The sequence below is a fragment of the Hylobates moloch genome, unplaced genomic scaffold (genome assembly GCF_009828535.3).
Source record: "Hylobates moloch isolate HMO894 unplaced genomic scaffold, HMol_V3 SCAFFOLD_3, whole genome shotgun sequence".
NCBI lineage: Eukaryota > Metazoa > Chordata > Mammalia > Primates > Hylobatidae > Hylobates > Hylobates moloch.
Window position 1 is genome coordinate 58,378,420 of NW_026652278.1, and position 15,458 is coordinate 58,393,877.

Consider the following 15,458-nt stretch of genomic DNA (forward strand, 5'->3'; position numbering starts at 1 on the left):
CACCTATTAAGTACAGGAAAGATGGCCATTGCTTACAAGCTAGCTCTGCTGGCAAACTGTTTTGTTTTTTTTTTTTCTCTGAAGTTAAGCCCTTGTTTTTGCCACTTAGAATTTTTATTTTATATATAATGAAAGGGGTTGGTTCTTCAGACTTAAGCATATTTTTACCCTATATCTCTCCTGTGCATATATAAAAAGGGAAACAGGCCAGGCACGGTGACTCAGACCTGTAATCCCAGCACATTGGGAGGCCGAGATGGGCAGATTGCTTGAGCTCAGGAGTTCAAGACCAGCCTAGGTAGCATGGCGAAAACCCGTCTTTACCAAAAAAGATACAAAAATTAGCCAGGAGTGATAGCACAAGCCTGTAGTCCCAGCTACTCAGAGGCTGAGATGGGAGGATCACTTGAGCCCAGGTGGTCGCGTTATCAGTGAGCCAACATTGTGCCATTGCATTCCAGCCTGGGTGACAGAGCGAGACCCTGTTTAAAAGAAAAAGGCCGGGCGCAGTGGCTCACGCCTGTAATCCCAGCACTTTGGGAGGCCAAGGCAGCTGGATCATGAGGTCAAGAGATCGAGACCATCCTGGATAACATGGTGAAACCCTGTCTCTACTAAAAGTACAAAAAAAAAAAAAAAATTAGCCCGGCATGGTGGAGGGCGCCTGTAGTCCCAGCTACTCGGGAGACTGAGGCAGAAGAATAGCGTGAACCCAGGAGGCGGAGCTTGCAGTGAGCCGAGATCACGCCACTGCACTCCAGCCTGGGAGACAGAGCAAGACACTGTCTCAAAAAAAAAAAAAAAAACATACTCCCCCAAGTCCAGATCCCTATGGTAGCTTCCTGCTCTAGTTCTTCTTTAACAGGCTCAGCTTCAAAGATTACCATCTACCTCATTGGTCTCATATCCCGATACAATGATCTCTAGCCCCTGGCTACCCTCTGCTGTCTCCAGAGAGCCCCCAGGTTGCTGCCCTCTATTGTCTTAGACATCATGTCCCTCTCTCTACCAGGTAGTGGGGCCACTGTTCTTTCTTGTAGTAGTGTTGGCTTTGCAGTAGCTTAAGAAAGAGCCTATCCTGCTGGATATCTTACTTACAGAATCTGAACTAGTTTGTAGAGCAGCTTCCCAATTCCAATGGTGAAATGTCCTAGAATCTTTTATGGTGGGATAGTGCCTAAAGTTCTTGTGAGTGGAGAAGCTGTTGCTGGTGCCTCTTGGGCTGCTCCTGCCCTTGTTCTTTTTGTAATTTATTTATTTACTTTTTAGAGAGTATCTGGCTCTGTCACCCAGGCTGGAGTGCAGTGGCCCAATTATAGCTCACCACAGCCTCAAACTCCTGGGTTCAAGCAATCCTCCCATGTTGGCCTCCCAAAATGCTGGAATTGCAGGTGTGAGCCACCATGCTTAGCCCTTTTTAAAATTTCTAATGGTCTCATGGCTAACGACTGGCAGGAAGATAATTTTCAGATTTACTTGTCTTCATTTGTCTTGCTGCTATCTTCACACATCCTCCTGTAATGGAGGATTCTCCAATTTAGAGTTCTATGTTCTGTACCTTCCCCTTGCTTCCTATCTTTCCATCTGGACCTCAGCACTGACCTGGGAAACTCTCTATCATCCCATTCATTTATGCAGCCTTGATTCTGTTATTATTATTATTTTCAGATCCAGACCTATAGATGCAGACTTTACTCTATAAGATTGAAAGGAGAGATCTCCCTACTGGCCCTTTTGCTGTTTTCACAACACTCCTGGTAGTGATCTCTACTACTGTAGTCACCACACTCATTCTGCCTTCTGGGCATCCCTTGGCAGCCCCTGGCCACATGCTAGACATGCTCTCCAAGGATATGCATGAAGCACCCGCACAGCTAATTTAACACCCACTGAGGATGCGCTGGTGGTCCTGCTATGACCATCCTGGCTCCTTTTCCTCCTGGGCCCTTGCTGGCTGCTCCTGACATTGCTGTGCTACCTGTTCTGGGCATGTGGACTTGGTTGCAGCCAAGCACCCAGCAGTGCTCTGGGGCCTGCTGCTGCCCCTGCTACTCCCAACCCTGCTGTTGTCCCTGTTACTGTCTCTGTGGCAGGCCCTTGTAGGTTTTGTGACTACAGAAGAGTGTTCTTAGGCGGCTTCACTGGGCAGTCTGCAAACATCATATGTGTGGCAGGTGCACTGGACTCCCTCTCCTACTGCATAATGGAGGTTCATCTTTTTCTTCTGTTCAGCAGAGAAGCTCAGAAAGCAGAAAGTGGGACCAGTACGGTCTGCTCCACTCTCTTCCCATAAATGAGCAAACGAAGGGCTTATAACCAGACAGACTTTTGAGGTCATCAATCCAAGCTTCCATCTGATGCAGGAATCCCTCTCTCTAGCAGGCCTGTCAAATGGTCTGGCTAGTTTTGTTTGAACTATTCCAAAACTAGGGAGGGCACTATTATGGCACCCCCATGAACATCCTCACATACCTTTATTTTCTACCTCTGTGCTAGTATTTCTGTAGAGAAGGTTTCTACAGTGGGGATTGCTGAGTCAAGGATGTGCACATTTTGCATTTTGATACAGGGAACAGATTGTGCCTGGTTGCACACACATATGTTATAGTGATTTATAAAAAAAAAAAAAATTCAGAGCATAATAGTCATGGGAAGACAGATTACAATTCACACAAATGAAAGACTTTCTAATAGTAAAAAAAAAAAATCCAACACCAAACATACAAATATTAGAATTTTAAAATGTATCCTACCACAGATTGGTCTGCCTTGATTTGAGTAGCTCAAGGAGAGACTGGATTATCATGATGGTAAACAGATGATTATAATAATTACAATATTGAGTATGAGATTAGAGCAGCTAATATCCAAGGAATGTCTGAAATTTAGCCTTGTGGCACATTCTGGAGAAGCATCAAGAACCTGTCCAATGTGGCAAATACCTCAATACTGGCCCATTTAGGCTTGGGCTCTTTGACATGAAATGCATTTTCCTGGGGAGGCTTGGAGAGCACCAAAGGCTTTGGAGGACCAGCTTTTAGATGCTCTCTCAAAGCACCCAGGCCCCATTTTTTTCTGAGTTGCAGAAGCCTTACTGCTTGGCTCTTCTTGTCTCTCATTTAATAATAGGCATTTCCATTGTGTCTCTAGTTGGGATTGCCTAGGGATTAGTGCAACCCTCCACTGGTGGTCTCAGAAAATAAATGGCTTTTTCTGATAACTAAGGAAGTCTTCCATGTATCTGAAGGGATACAAAAATGGAAAACAAAGAACACCCTGTGGCCAGTTCAGGCATAGCTGCTGTTTCCCAAGTATCAAGGGAAGAAACCTGGATAGGTTTTATTTGTTTGTTGGCTTGTTTTTTCCAAGACAGAGTCTTGCTCTGTCGCCAGGCTGAAGTGCAGTGGCACGATCTCGGCTCACTGCAACCTCTGCCTCCCAAGTTCAAGGGATTCTCCTGCCTCAGCCTCCCAAGTAGCTGGGATTACAGGAGGGTGCCACCACACCCAGCTAACATTTGTATTCTTAGTAGAGACGGGATTTCACTGTGTTGGCCAGGCTGCTCTCCAACTCCTGACCTCGTGATCCACCTGCTTAGGCCTCCCAAAGTGCTGGGATTACAGGCGTGAGCCACCGTTCCTGGCCAAAACCCAGATAGTTTTAAAGTCTTTGTAGGTGCTATGGATTGAATGTGTCCCCCAAAAAGCAAATATTGGAAACTTAATCCCCAATGCAACAATGTTAATAGGTGGCATCTTTGAGAGGCAATTAGGCCATAATGGCTTCACCTTTATGAACGGACTTAGGCCAGTTATAAAAGAGCTTGAGGCTGCAAGTTTGATCTCTTGCTTTCTTGCATGCATGCTCTCTTGCCCTTATACCTTCCCCCAAGGGATGCTGTAGCAACGTTTTAGGACCAATAGCTTGCATGCCGGATGTGCAGTAACAGACTGAGACAGCAGAGTTTGCAGCAGACAAAGAGTTTAATGATCACAGTGCACAGGGCAAACAGATGGGAGGAGGCCCTCAAATCGATCTCCCCAAGGACTTCTGGGCTGGGGTTTTTAAGGGAATCATGGGGGATGAGGGGCTGGAAAATTGAAGTCATTAGTTATGGTAAAAGGAATGAAATAATCAGGACATGGCAACTGCATTATTTGGTGAGTCAACTACTTCTCGGGTCCTTCAGACCAGCTGGTGTCAGTAGTTTCACTGGTATGCAGGACTTGACAGAATATCTCAAAGAGGAAAACTTAATGTTTTATAATGTTCAAGTTGTTATCTATAGATCAGTGGTCCCCAACCCCCCATGCCACTAACTGGTAATGGTCCATGGCCTGTTAGGAACCAGGCCGCACAGCAGGAGGTGAACAGTGGGCAAGCAAGAATTACCACCTGAACTCCGCCTCCTGTCAGATCAGTGGCAGCATTAGATTCTCATAGGAGCACAAACCCTGTTGTGAACTGCACATGATCTAGGTTGCTGAAGGGTCTAGGTTGCTAGCTCCTTATCTTATGAGAATCTAATGCCTGATGATCTGAGATGGGGCAGTTTCATCCCAAAACCACCCCGCAACCCTCGTCTGTGGAAAAATTGTCTTCCACTAAACCCATCTCTGATGTCAAAAAGGTTGGGAACTGCTGCTATAGAGCATTTAAGGGGACCTATAATCTTGTAACAGGGTCTATGTGATTCTGAGGCAATAGGCAGCAAATAACTATGAGGCAGCAGGTTAGGGAGAACAAGCTGACCTAATAATTCATGCTGAATGTGCTGCAAGCTTGGTTTATTTTTGGTTTTCCCCTTTCCTTCTTCCCTGATTAATTCATAAAGTTTATAAGCATAGTTTCAGTAAGAAGGCCCTCACCAGATGTGAGCCCCTCAACCTTTGACTATCCAGCCTCTAAGACTGTAAGAAATAAATCCCTGTTCTTTATAAATTACCTAGTCTCAGGTATTCTGTTATAGCAGCACAAAATAGACTAAGACAGTAGGTTTATAATATCTTCCCTTAATAGCCTGGCCAAGTCCAGCATGCTCTTCACAGCCTGTGACTGATTGACCAACAGCCTGACATCAAATGGCAGAGAATGGCACAGGTGGGTGCTATGCCCATCGTCACCATCTGGACATGGTTGTAAAATTCCATCCTTTCTCCTCTTTTGCTGATCCTGATGAAGTGGTTCTCACACGTCAGTGTGTTTGGCATGTACCTGAATATATCGTACTTTCTTTCCTTGTTGAGTAGTTGCTGAAGTTGCCCTCAGAGGTATTAAGCCCAGTGTGCAGCAGCCTCTGTGGACTGAGTAGTGCAATGACATGAATTCACTACTCATGGTTATTGTTTCTCTTTCTTTTTTTTTTTTTTTTTTTTGACATGGAGTTTTGCTCTTGTTGCCCAGGCTGGAGTGCAATGGCTCTATCTTGGCTCACTGCAACCTCCGCCTCCTGGGTTCAAGTGATTCTCCTGCCTTAGCCACCTGAGTAGCTGGGATTACAGGCATGCACCACCACGCCTAGCTAATTTTGTATTTTTAGTAGAGTTGGGGATTTCATCATGTTGGTCAGGCTGGTCTCAAACTCCCCACCTCAGGTGATCTGCCCATCTCAGCCTCCCAAAGTGCTGGGATTACAGGTGTGAGCCACCATGCCTGGCCATGATTATTGTTTTTCAAGAAAATTCTGCCTCTGAATTCCACTCTCTTAAGGAGTCTGCAGTAGTTTTCTATGCCACATAACAAACTTAGCGGCTTAAGACAACACATGTGTATTACCTCATAATTGTTGTGGGTCAGGAGTCTGGGCATGTCTTTGACAGGTCTTCTACTCCAGATCTCACAAGGCTGCAATCAAGGCATAGGCCAGGGCTAGGGCTCACCTGAAGCCTGGGGTGAAGATTGGGGACCCCTGCTCTGTAGAAAACAACTTGAACATTATGAAACATTAAATTTTCCTCTTTCAGATATTCTGTCAAGTCCTGCATACCAGTGAAACTACTGACACCAGCTGGTCTGAAGGACCCCACAAGCTCACATGGCTTTTGAAACAATTCATTTCTTTGAAGCTGTAGAATTCACAGTGGCTTCCTTCCTCAAAGCTGATAAGAGAGCATCCTCTCTTCAGGAAAGTTCTAGCCCCTCTTTTAAGATATTTTAACTCATTAAGTTAGGCCCACCCAAGAGAATCTCTCCTCTGATTAAATTAAAATCAACCAACTGGAACCTTAATTACATCTGCACATTCCCTTCATCTTTGCCATATAATGTGGCCTAATCCTAGAAGTGATATGCCAACATATTCCCAGGTTCTGGACACACTCAAGAGAAGGGGGTTTACAGTGCATGCATTCCAGGGTAAGAAATCTTGGTGGCCATTTTAGAATTCAGCCTACCATAGGCCTAGAAATGGTAGTCCTATGGAGAGGAGAGATGGTGACTGCTTACTTCCCTGTCTCCTTTGGAGCCTCTGCTGTGGCAGCCATTGTGGTCTGTCATATACTCTTTTATTCTCATCCCCCAGCAGCTGGCCCCTCAGGGCAAAACCTCATCCTCCTCTCCAAAATACAACCTCCACCTCCCTACTCTCCACCCTCAGACAGGCTCACTCTGCCAGGTGTGGTGAGGGCAGGAGTGTGTGCTAAAGCCATTATTTAGAGAGGTTCTGAGAGAGCATGGGGTTTGCACTCTTCCTCAGAGTAACTACCTAATCAAAGAAGCCGCTTGCTTATGTATTTGCAAATGGGCCATTGTGTATTATCCTGTTAACTTCCGTCAGCTGAAGAATAATGAGGTTCATAAGACTGGAAAGGAAAGATTTCTTTCATTCCTTTTCTTTTTTTTTTTTTTTTTGAGATGAAGCTTGCTCCATCACCCAGGTTGGAGTGCAACGGCATGATCTTGGCTCACTGCTACCTCCGCCTTCTGGGTTCAAGAGATTCTCCTGCCTTGGCCTCCAGCGTAGCTGGGGTTACAGGCACGCACCACCACGCCTGGCTAATTTTTGTATTTTTAGTAGAGATGGGGTTTCACCATGTTGGCCAGGCTGGTCTTGAACTCCTGACCTCAGGTGATCCAGCCACCTCAGCCTGCCAAAGTGCTGGGATTACAGGCATGAGCCACTGCGCCTGGCTGGAAAGATTTATTTCTCATAAATGGTTGCAGACTGGAGAGTGGCCATTCCAACAGACTGGGAAACATAGTCTCTGAATAGAAGTCAGAAAGAGGCACTTCAAGGGAGGGGCAAAAGGAATAAGAATTTATGCTGAAATGAGTGGTCAAATATACATATTTAATAGCTACAGGAGGAGTCATAAATATTTATGAAAGGGGAAACATGCACAACGGCAACTGAGCTTCATGCCTCTTCATGGAAGCCTGGAGGCATGGGTGGAGTTTTCTGCCCTCTGATGTCAAAAGGTGAAGCAGAGGACACTAAGGTACTCAGTGCGCATCCTTTGTAGACTGGCCAGAACCACTCCAAGGTCAGTGGTCTATTATCAGGAAGGAATGCTGGTCAGTTGTTGTGTCTGGTTGCTGTGTTGAAACCACAAAAAGGAGTGGAGTGAGTTTTTCTATTTAACCCCAAGGGAAGAAAGCCTAATGGTGATTAGCAAGGGAGAGCGTATAATGAGGCATTTGTGTCCAGCCTCTCATCCCATCAAGGCCAGGAACTCAGTTTTTTTGTGTGTGGTTTCTTTGAGACAGAGTCTCACTCTGTCACCCAGGCTGGAGTGCAATGGCGTGGTCTCAGCTCACTGCAACCTCCACCTCCCGGGTTCAAGCGATTCTCCTGCCTCAGCCTCCTGAATAGCTGGGACTACAGGCACGTACCACCACACCTGGCTAATTTTTGTATTTTTAGTAGAGATGGGGGTTTCGCTATGTTGGCCAGGCTGGTCTCAAACTCCTGACCTCATGATCTGCCCACCTCAGCCTCCCAAAGTGCTGGGATTACAGGCGTGAGCCACACTCCCACCTGGCCGGAACTCAGTTTTTAAGGTTTCTGTGGGGTCTCCTTGGACAAGAGGGAGTCTGATCAGCTGGTTGGGGGGGTCTCAGGATTTTATTTTTCTCACCTCTTTTTTCATCACACCTCAGGCCTCTAAACTGTCTCTGAGAGGTAGGTGGTGATGTCAATGCTTACAATAGGATATGGCCAAACTTCAGGTCTAGGATAACATTTGGTTCATGCTACTGCTCAGTGTCTGGTTTTTAGGTCTCCACTGAAAGAATCAAGATGTAGTCAGTGAATTCTGGACATACAGGTCTCCCACAAACTGTCATTCACTTGGTGGGACGCGGTGGCTCACGCCTGTAATCCCAGCACTTTGGGAGGCTGAGGCGGGCGGATCACGAGGTTAAGAGATTGAGACCATCCTGGCTAACACAGTGAAACCCCATCTCTACTAAAAACACAAAAAATTAGCCAGGTGTGGTGGCGGGCGCCTGTGGTCCCAGCTACTCCGGAGGCTGAGGCAGGAGAATGGCGTGAACCAGGGAGGCGGAGCTTGCAGTGAGCCGAGATCACACCACTGCATTCCAGCCTGGGCGACAGAGCAAGACTCTGTCTCAAAAAAAAAAAAAAAACCTGTCATTCCTCTCCCTGAGTCTCCTCAGTACTAACCCTACCTCCACCAGACCTGAGGCCCAGCTCAAATGGCACTGCCCCCATGGTCTTCTGTGGCCCAACATCTAAAAGAAACCTCTGCTCCTTTGGCACTACCTTTACTCGCTTTCGACATTACTTTTTGCCTTATTTGTAATTTCATACCTCAAATGGGCACACAGCATTACCCACAAAATAAACGATTTCTCTCTTAGGTTGACTTTCCCACTCTGAGGCTCTCTTTTGTCAAGTTTAGTGTAAAGCTGCCTCTTATGTATTTTAAGTTTGGCCTAAGGTTTCTCCATACCTAGTGAACTGTAACCTCACTGGATGTATAAACAAACTGTAACCCACTCTTGTAACAGGAGCTGAGTCTCAGCCAATCACAGCAGCCATTCACAGGTGGCCAACTGTTCAAACTGTGTTCAAGTAAGGTAAACACCCGAACTTTAACCAACCCACCTGTTTCTGTACCTCCCTCCTATTTTCCGTACATCACTTTCCTTTTTCTGCCCATAAATTTTCTCCCACCACACAGCAGTAGTAGAGCCTCTCTGAACTTATTCTGGATCGGGGGTCTGCCTGATTCAATAATCATTCTTTGCTCAATTAAATTCTGTTTTAATTTTTCTTACGTTTTTCTTTTGCCAGGTGCGGTGGCTCACGCCTGTAATCTCAGCACTTTGGGAGGCCAAGGCAGGCGGATCACGAGGTCTGGAGATTGAGACCACCTTGGCCGACACGGTGAAACTCCGTCTCTACTAAAAATACAAAAAATTAGCCGGGCATGGTGGCGGGCGCCTGTGGTCCCAGCTACTCGGGAGGCTGAGGCAGGAGAATGGCGTGAACCCGGAAGGCAGAGCTTGCAGTGAGCTGAGATCGCGCCACTGCACTCCAGCCTGGGCGGCAGAGCGAGACTCCGTCTCAAAAAAAAAAAAGGAAAAAAAAGTTTTTCTTTTAACATTTTTAGATAAACTCTATCCCCTCTGTTCTCAGTTAATAATTTTACTTCATGCTTCATTTTTTTCTTTCTTCTTTTTTTTTTAATTATACTTTAAGTTCTAGGGTACATGTGCACAACCTGCAGGTTTGATACATAGCTATACTTGTGCCATGTTGGTTTGCTGCACTCGCTTCATTTTTTTTAAACCAGTAATTGGGCCGGGTGCGGTGGCTCATGCCTGTAATGCCAGCACTTTGGGAGGCTGAGGTGGGTGGATCACCTGAGGTCAGGAGTGCGAGACCAGCCTGGCCAACATGGGAAACACTGTCTCTACTAAAAACACAAAAAATTGGCTGGGCACAGTGGCTCATGCCTGTAATCGTAGCACTTTGGGAGGCCGAGGTGGGTGGATCACCTGAAGTCAGGAGTTCAAGACCAGCCTGGCCAACATGGTGAAACCCCGTCTCTACTAAAAATACAAAAAAAAAAATTAGCCATGCATGGTGGCACACACCTGTAATCCCAACTACTGGGGAGGCTGGCTGAGGCAGGAGAATCACTCCTGGGAGGCAGAGGTTGCAATGAGCCGAGATTGGGCCACTGCACTCCAGCCTGGGCAACAAGAGCAAAAGTCCATCTAAAAAAAAAAAAAAAGCAAGCAGTAATTGGCTTCAAATCCTCACATTTTCTCCATAAGTAAACTACACAATTACTTTTATATGCCCACCTTTTCTTTTTCCTACTTGTTAAAATGGAGCAAGCATCCTTCCTTCCCATGGCCAGTTTCTGTATTTGGGCTCTGAGTTCCATTCCTCCTTCATCTTCTCAAGGAACTTCATTGATACAGTCATCCTATCTACATCACCTGTTGTCTTTCTATTGTATATTTTTATGTATGTCACTTTGATTCTTTCCACCACTGTCCCATTTTTATTCTCTATGGAATGTCTTGGATTTCCTTACTTCACTGGCTCTGCCTTCCTCTTCTACCATATGTCTAATTGCTGGCTCCTCAGCAGCAGTTCTAGGTCTGCTGCTCTTTTCTGCAGCAGAAAATGAAATGTGGCCGGGCACTGTGGCTCACGCCTGTAATCCCAGCACTTTGGGAGGCCAAGGCGGGCGGATCACCTGACGTCAGGAGTTTGAGACCAGCCTGGCCAACATAGTGAAACCCCGTCTCTACTAAAAATACATATACACAAAAAAACTAGCTCGGTGTGGTGGCACGCACCTGTAGTCCCAGCTACTCAGGCAGGCTGAGGCAGGAGAAGTGCCTGAACCTGGGAGGGAGAGGTTGCAGTGAGCCAAGATCCTAACATTGCACTCCAGCCTGGGCAACAGAGGGAGACTCTGTCTCAAAAAAAAAAAAAAAAAAAAAAGAAAAGAAAATTAAATGTTCTCCCTATTAAAATTAATGTATTTACCTAGACCAAACTTGTCCAACCCACAGCCCACAGGCCGCATGCGGCCGAAGACGGCTTTGAATGTGGCCCAATACAAATTTGTAAACTTTCTTAAAACATTATGAGGTATGTATAATTTTTTTTGTTTTTTGCTCATTAGCTATCATTAGTGTATTTTATGTGTGGCCCAAGACCTTTCAGTGTGGCCCAGGGAAGCCAAAAGATTGGACACCCCTGACCCAGACCTTTCCTGAGCTTCAGTCTTTTTCTGTTTTGTTTTGTTTTTTTGTTTTTGTTTGAGACAGAGTCTTGCTCTGTCGCCCAGGCTGGAGTGCAGTGGCGTGATCTCGGCTCACTGCAACCTCTGCCTCCCAGGTTCAAGCAATTCTCCTGCCTCAGCATCCTGAGTAGCTGGGATTACAGGCGCCCGCTACCACGCCCAGTGAATTTTTTTGTATTTTTAGTAGAGACGGGGTTTCACCATGTTGGTCAGGCTGGTCTCGAACCCCTGACCTCGTGATCCACCTGCCTCGGCCTCCCAAAGTGCTGGGATTATAGGCGTGAGCCACCGCGCCCAGCCTCTTCAGTCTTGTGTATCTACCTGCCTACCTCACATATCCACTTGGATGTGTGAAAATAATTAATATTGAGGCTATTAGGCCGAGGTGGCTCCAGAGTCTTGGGTCTTGGACTCCTACTTAAGCAAACTAAAACCCAATTCAATGTAAACAGTAAGACAAAATTACTGGGTGCAGTGGCTCACGCCTATAATCCCAGCACTTTGGGAGGCTGAGGAAGGTGGATCACCTAAGTTAGGAGTTCGAGACCAGATTGGCCAACATGGCAAAACCTTGTCTCAACTAAAAATACAAAAGTTAGCTGGGCATGGTGGCAGGTGCCTGTAAACCCAGCTACTGGGGAGGCTGAGGCAGGAGATTGCTTGAACCAGGAGGCAGAAGTTGCAGTGAGCTGAGGTTGTGCCATTGCACTCCAGCCTGGGCAACAAGAGCAAAACTCTGTCTCAAAAAAAAAAAAAAAAAAATCCAGCAAGACAAAACTTAACCAGTTAGAAATCACCAACCAGCCAAGCACAATGGCTCACGCCTGTAATCCCAGCATTTTTGGAGGCCGAGGTGGGTGGATCACGAGGTCGGGAGTTCGAGACCAGCCTGACCAACATGGTGAAACCCCATCTCTACTAAAAACACAAATATTAGCTGGGCGTGGTGGTGTGCACCTGTAATCCCAGCTACTCAGGAAGCTGAGGCAGGAGAATTGCTTAAACCCGGGAGGCAGAGGTTGCAGTGAGCCAACATGGCACTACTGCACTCCAGCCTGGGCGACAGAGCGAGATTCTGTCTCAGAAAAAAAAAAAAACCGCCACCAAACAACCTCTCACTAGGGACTCTGCACTAGACCATACCCAAATAGGGCAAATGCTTAGCTATAGCCAATCAAGTAATTACTTCCACATTCAGCGAATAAACGTTCACTGCCTCTGCTGCTGTGGGCAGCTCTCTGAAATTTTGAGTGCTTCCTGATTCACAAGTCATTCTTTGCTCCAATAAACTCTTCTACATTTAATTCGTCTAAAGTTTCCCTATTAACAGATGTTGGCTGGGCACAGTGGCTCACACCTGTAATCCCAGCACTTTGAGAGGCTGAAGAGGGTGGATCACCTGAGGCCAGGAGTTTGAAACCAGTCTGGCCAACATGGTGAAACCCTGTCTCTACTAAAAATACAAAAATTAGCTGGGCAAGGTCACTCGGGAAGCTGAGGCAGGAGAATCCCTTGAACCTGGGAAGTGGAGATTGCAGTGAGCTGAGATCACACCACTTCACTGCAACCTGGGCAACAGAGGAAGACTCCATCTCAAAAACAAACAAACAAAAACAGATGTTAAATCTTTCATTTGTATGTGCCAGATATTTTGTATTACTCTTTCCAGATCCGGTCTCTACCTCTTACTACCCTGCTCCCTGCCCTTGGAGGCTGATTTTTATGAATTACATCAATGGGCTCCCTTGTCTTCTGGCTTCTGGTTGGGTTTGGACAACGGAAGTCAGAGGAAGAGGAAATAAGGTGATTTCCCTGGATCCTCCCTGCGAGGTCACCTCAGGATAGAGTGTCCTTGATTGAAGGTCAGTGCTTCTTCAAACTATATTCTACATTTTTCTCCTCATTTCAGATTTCCCTCTTATTCATTTCTCTTTTTTTTTTTTTTTTTTTTGAGACAGAGTCTTGCTCTATCTCCCAGGATGGAGTGCAGTGGTGCGGCCTCAGCTCACTGCAAGCTCTGCCTCCCAGGTTCAAGTTATTGTCGTGCTTCAACCTCCAGAGCAGCTGGGACTATAGGCATGTGCCACCAGGCCTGGCTAATTTTTGTATTTTGGATAGAGATGAGGTTTTGCCATGTTGGCCAGGCTGGTCTTGAACTCCTGGCCTCAACTGATCCACCCACCTCCGCCTCCACCTCCCAAAGTGCTGGGATTACAGGTGTGAGACACTGCACCCGGCCCCTCCTATTTCTTTCTTTATAGCCTAGGAGCTATTGCTTTTCTCATGTAAATACCTAAACTCTGGCCACACCTTTGTAAAATAGTCCCTTCTGGGATTATTATTATTATTATTATTATAGTCCCTTCTGGGATTATTTTGAGTACGTCATTGATTTGCTTTAGATACAATGCCTCTGGTAGTCTGAATAATGGTCCCAAAGATATCCAGGTCCTAATCTGTGGAAGCTGAGAATGTTACCTTATATGGCAAACGGACTTTGTAGCTATGATTAAGTTAACCTTGAGATAGGAAGACTATCCTTAATTATTTGGTGGACTCAATGTATTCACAGGGTCCTTACTAGAGGGAGGCAGAAGGATTTTAAGAGGAAATGACATGACAAAAGCAGAAAGAGCTTTGAAGATGCAGTGCTGCTGGCTTTGAACATGGAGGAAGGGGCTGAGTCAAAGGAATGCAAAGAATGTAGCTCCAGAGACTGGAAAAGAAGGGGGCAAGGCCTTGCTGTATACCTTGGTTTTGGCGCTATGAAATTATTTTGGACTTCTAGCCTCCAGAACTGCTAGCCTCCAAATTTCTGTTGTTTTAATCCACTAAATGTGTAGTAACTTCTTACAGCAGCCATAGGAAATTAATACAGTGACCAAGATAGAACTTTTCATTTTCCATACAAATTAGCTCCTTCCTATTGTTATGGGGGGCGGGGAGGGGAGGGGATCTTTGTTCTTAGAGCTCCCAAGATAGTGGTGGGCCACTTCCAAGATGGCGGCAAGACTTTTGTTCCCTGACCTGGGGTGCTCGGCCTCACGGATTCCAAGGAATGGAACCTTGGGCCATGCGGTGAGTGTTATAGCTCTATTAGAAGCCGTGGGTCACAGAAGAGAACCGTGGAACCCAGCAACTAGTGTTCAGCTCCATTAGGACGAACCCTGGGCCCTTAGCCATGCAGGAACAATGGCGAGTGTCTAGCCCGACTGGGAGCGGCAATGGGCGCCTTGCTGGATCAGGAGCACAGTGGACACCCTGCTGGATCCGGAGGGGTGGAAGTCAGCGGTGGGTCTGTGATGGCAGCAAACAGCGGTGGTGAACAGTGAGTGAAAGCTCAGCTCGAGCTATAACAAACATGGACCAGAAGAGTGTGCAGTTGCAAGATTTAATAGAGTGAAAACAGAGCTCCCATACAATGGGAGGGGACCCAAAGGGGATTGCCACTCCCTGCTCGAATGCCTGGGTTTATATCCCGTCATTGTCCCTGCCCCTGTCCTCTCAGGCAATATATGATTTGACTATTTCTTTACCTCCTGCTTCTAGCCTAATTTGTATTTTAGTGAGCCCTCTTTACTACCTGATTAGTCAGGTGTGAGCTGAGTTACAAGCCCTGTGTTTAAAGGTGGGTATGGTCACCTTCCCCAGCTAGGCTTAGGAATTCTTAGTTGGCCTAGGAAATCCAGCTAGTCCTGTCTCTCACTATCTTGTCCACTTGGTTGTTTACTTTTTTAATTTATTTTTTTATTTTTGGAGACAGAGTCTCTCTGTGTCACCCAGGCTGGAATGCAGTGGTGTGATTGGTCTCAGCTCACTGCAACCTCTGCCTCCCAGGTTCAAGCAATTCTCGTGCCTCAGTCTCCCCAGTAGCTAGGATTACAGGCACGCGCCACCACACTTGGCTAAGTTTTAGTGCTTTTAGTAGAGACGAAGTTTCACCACGTTGGCCAGGCTGGTCTCGAACTCCTGGCCTCAAGTGATCTGCTCTCCTCGACCTCCCAACGTGCTGGGATTACAGGGGTGAGCCAGTGTGCCAGGCCACTTGGTTGTTTAAATACAAGATTTGATTCTTCCATTTTCTGTATGCTTTACTGCCATTCCATCACAAACTGCTCTCAACTTGACGCCCAAAAATATATCTTGAATATATCTACTTCTCTTCCAAAGTTTCTGGCACATGGTAGAAACACAATGACTATGTAACAAGTGGATGCATGACCCAAT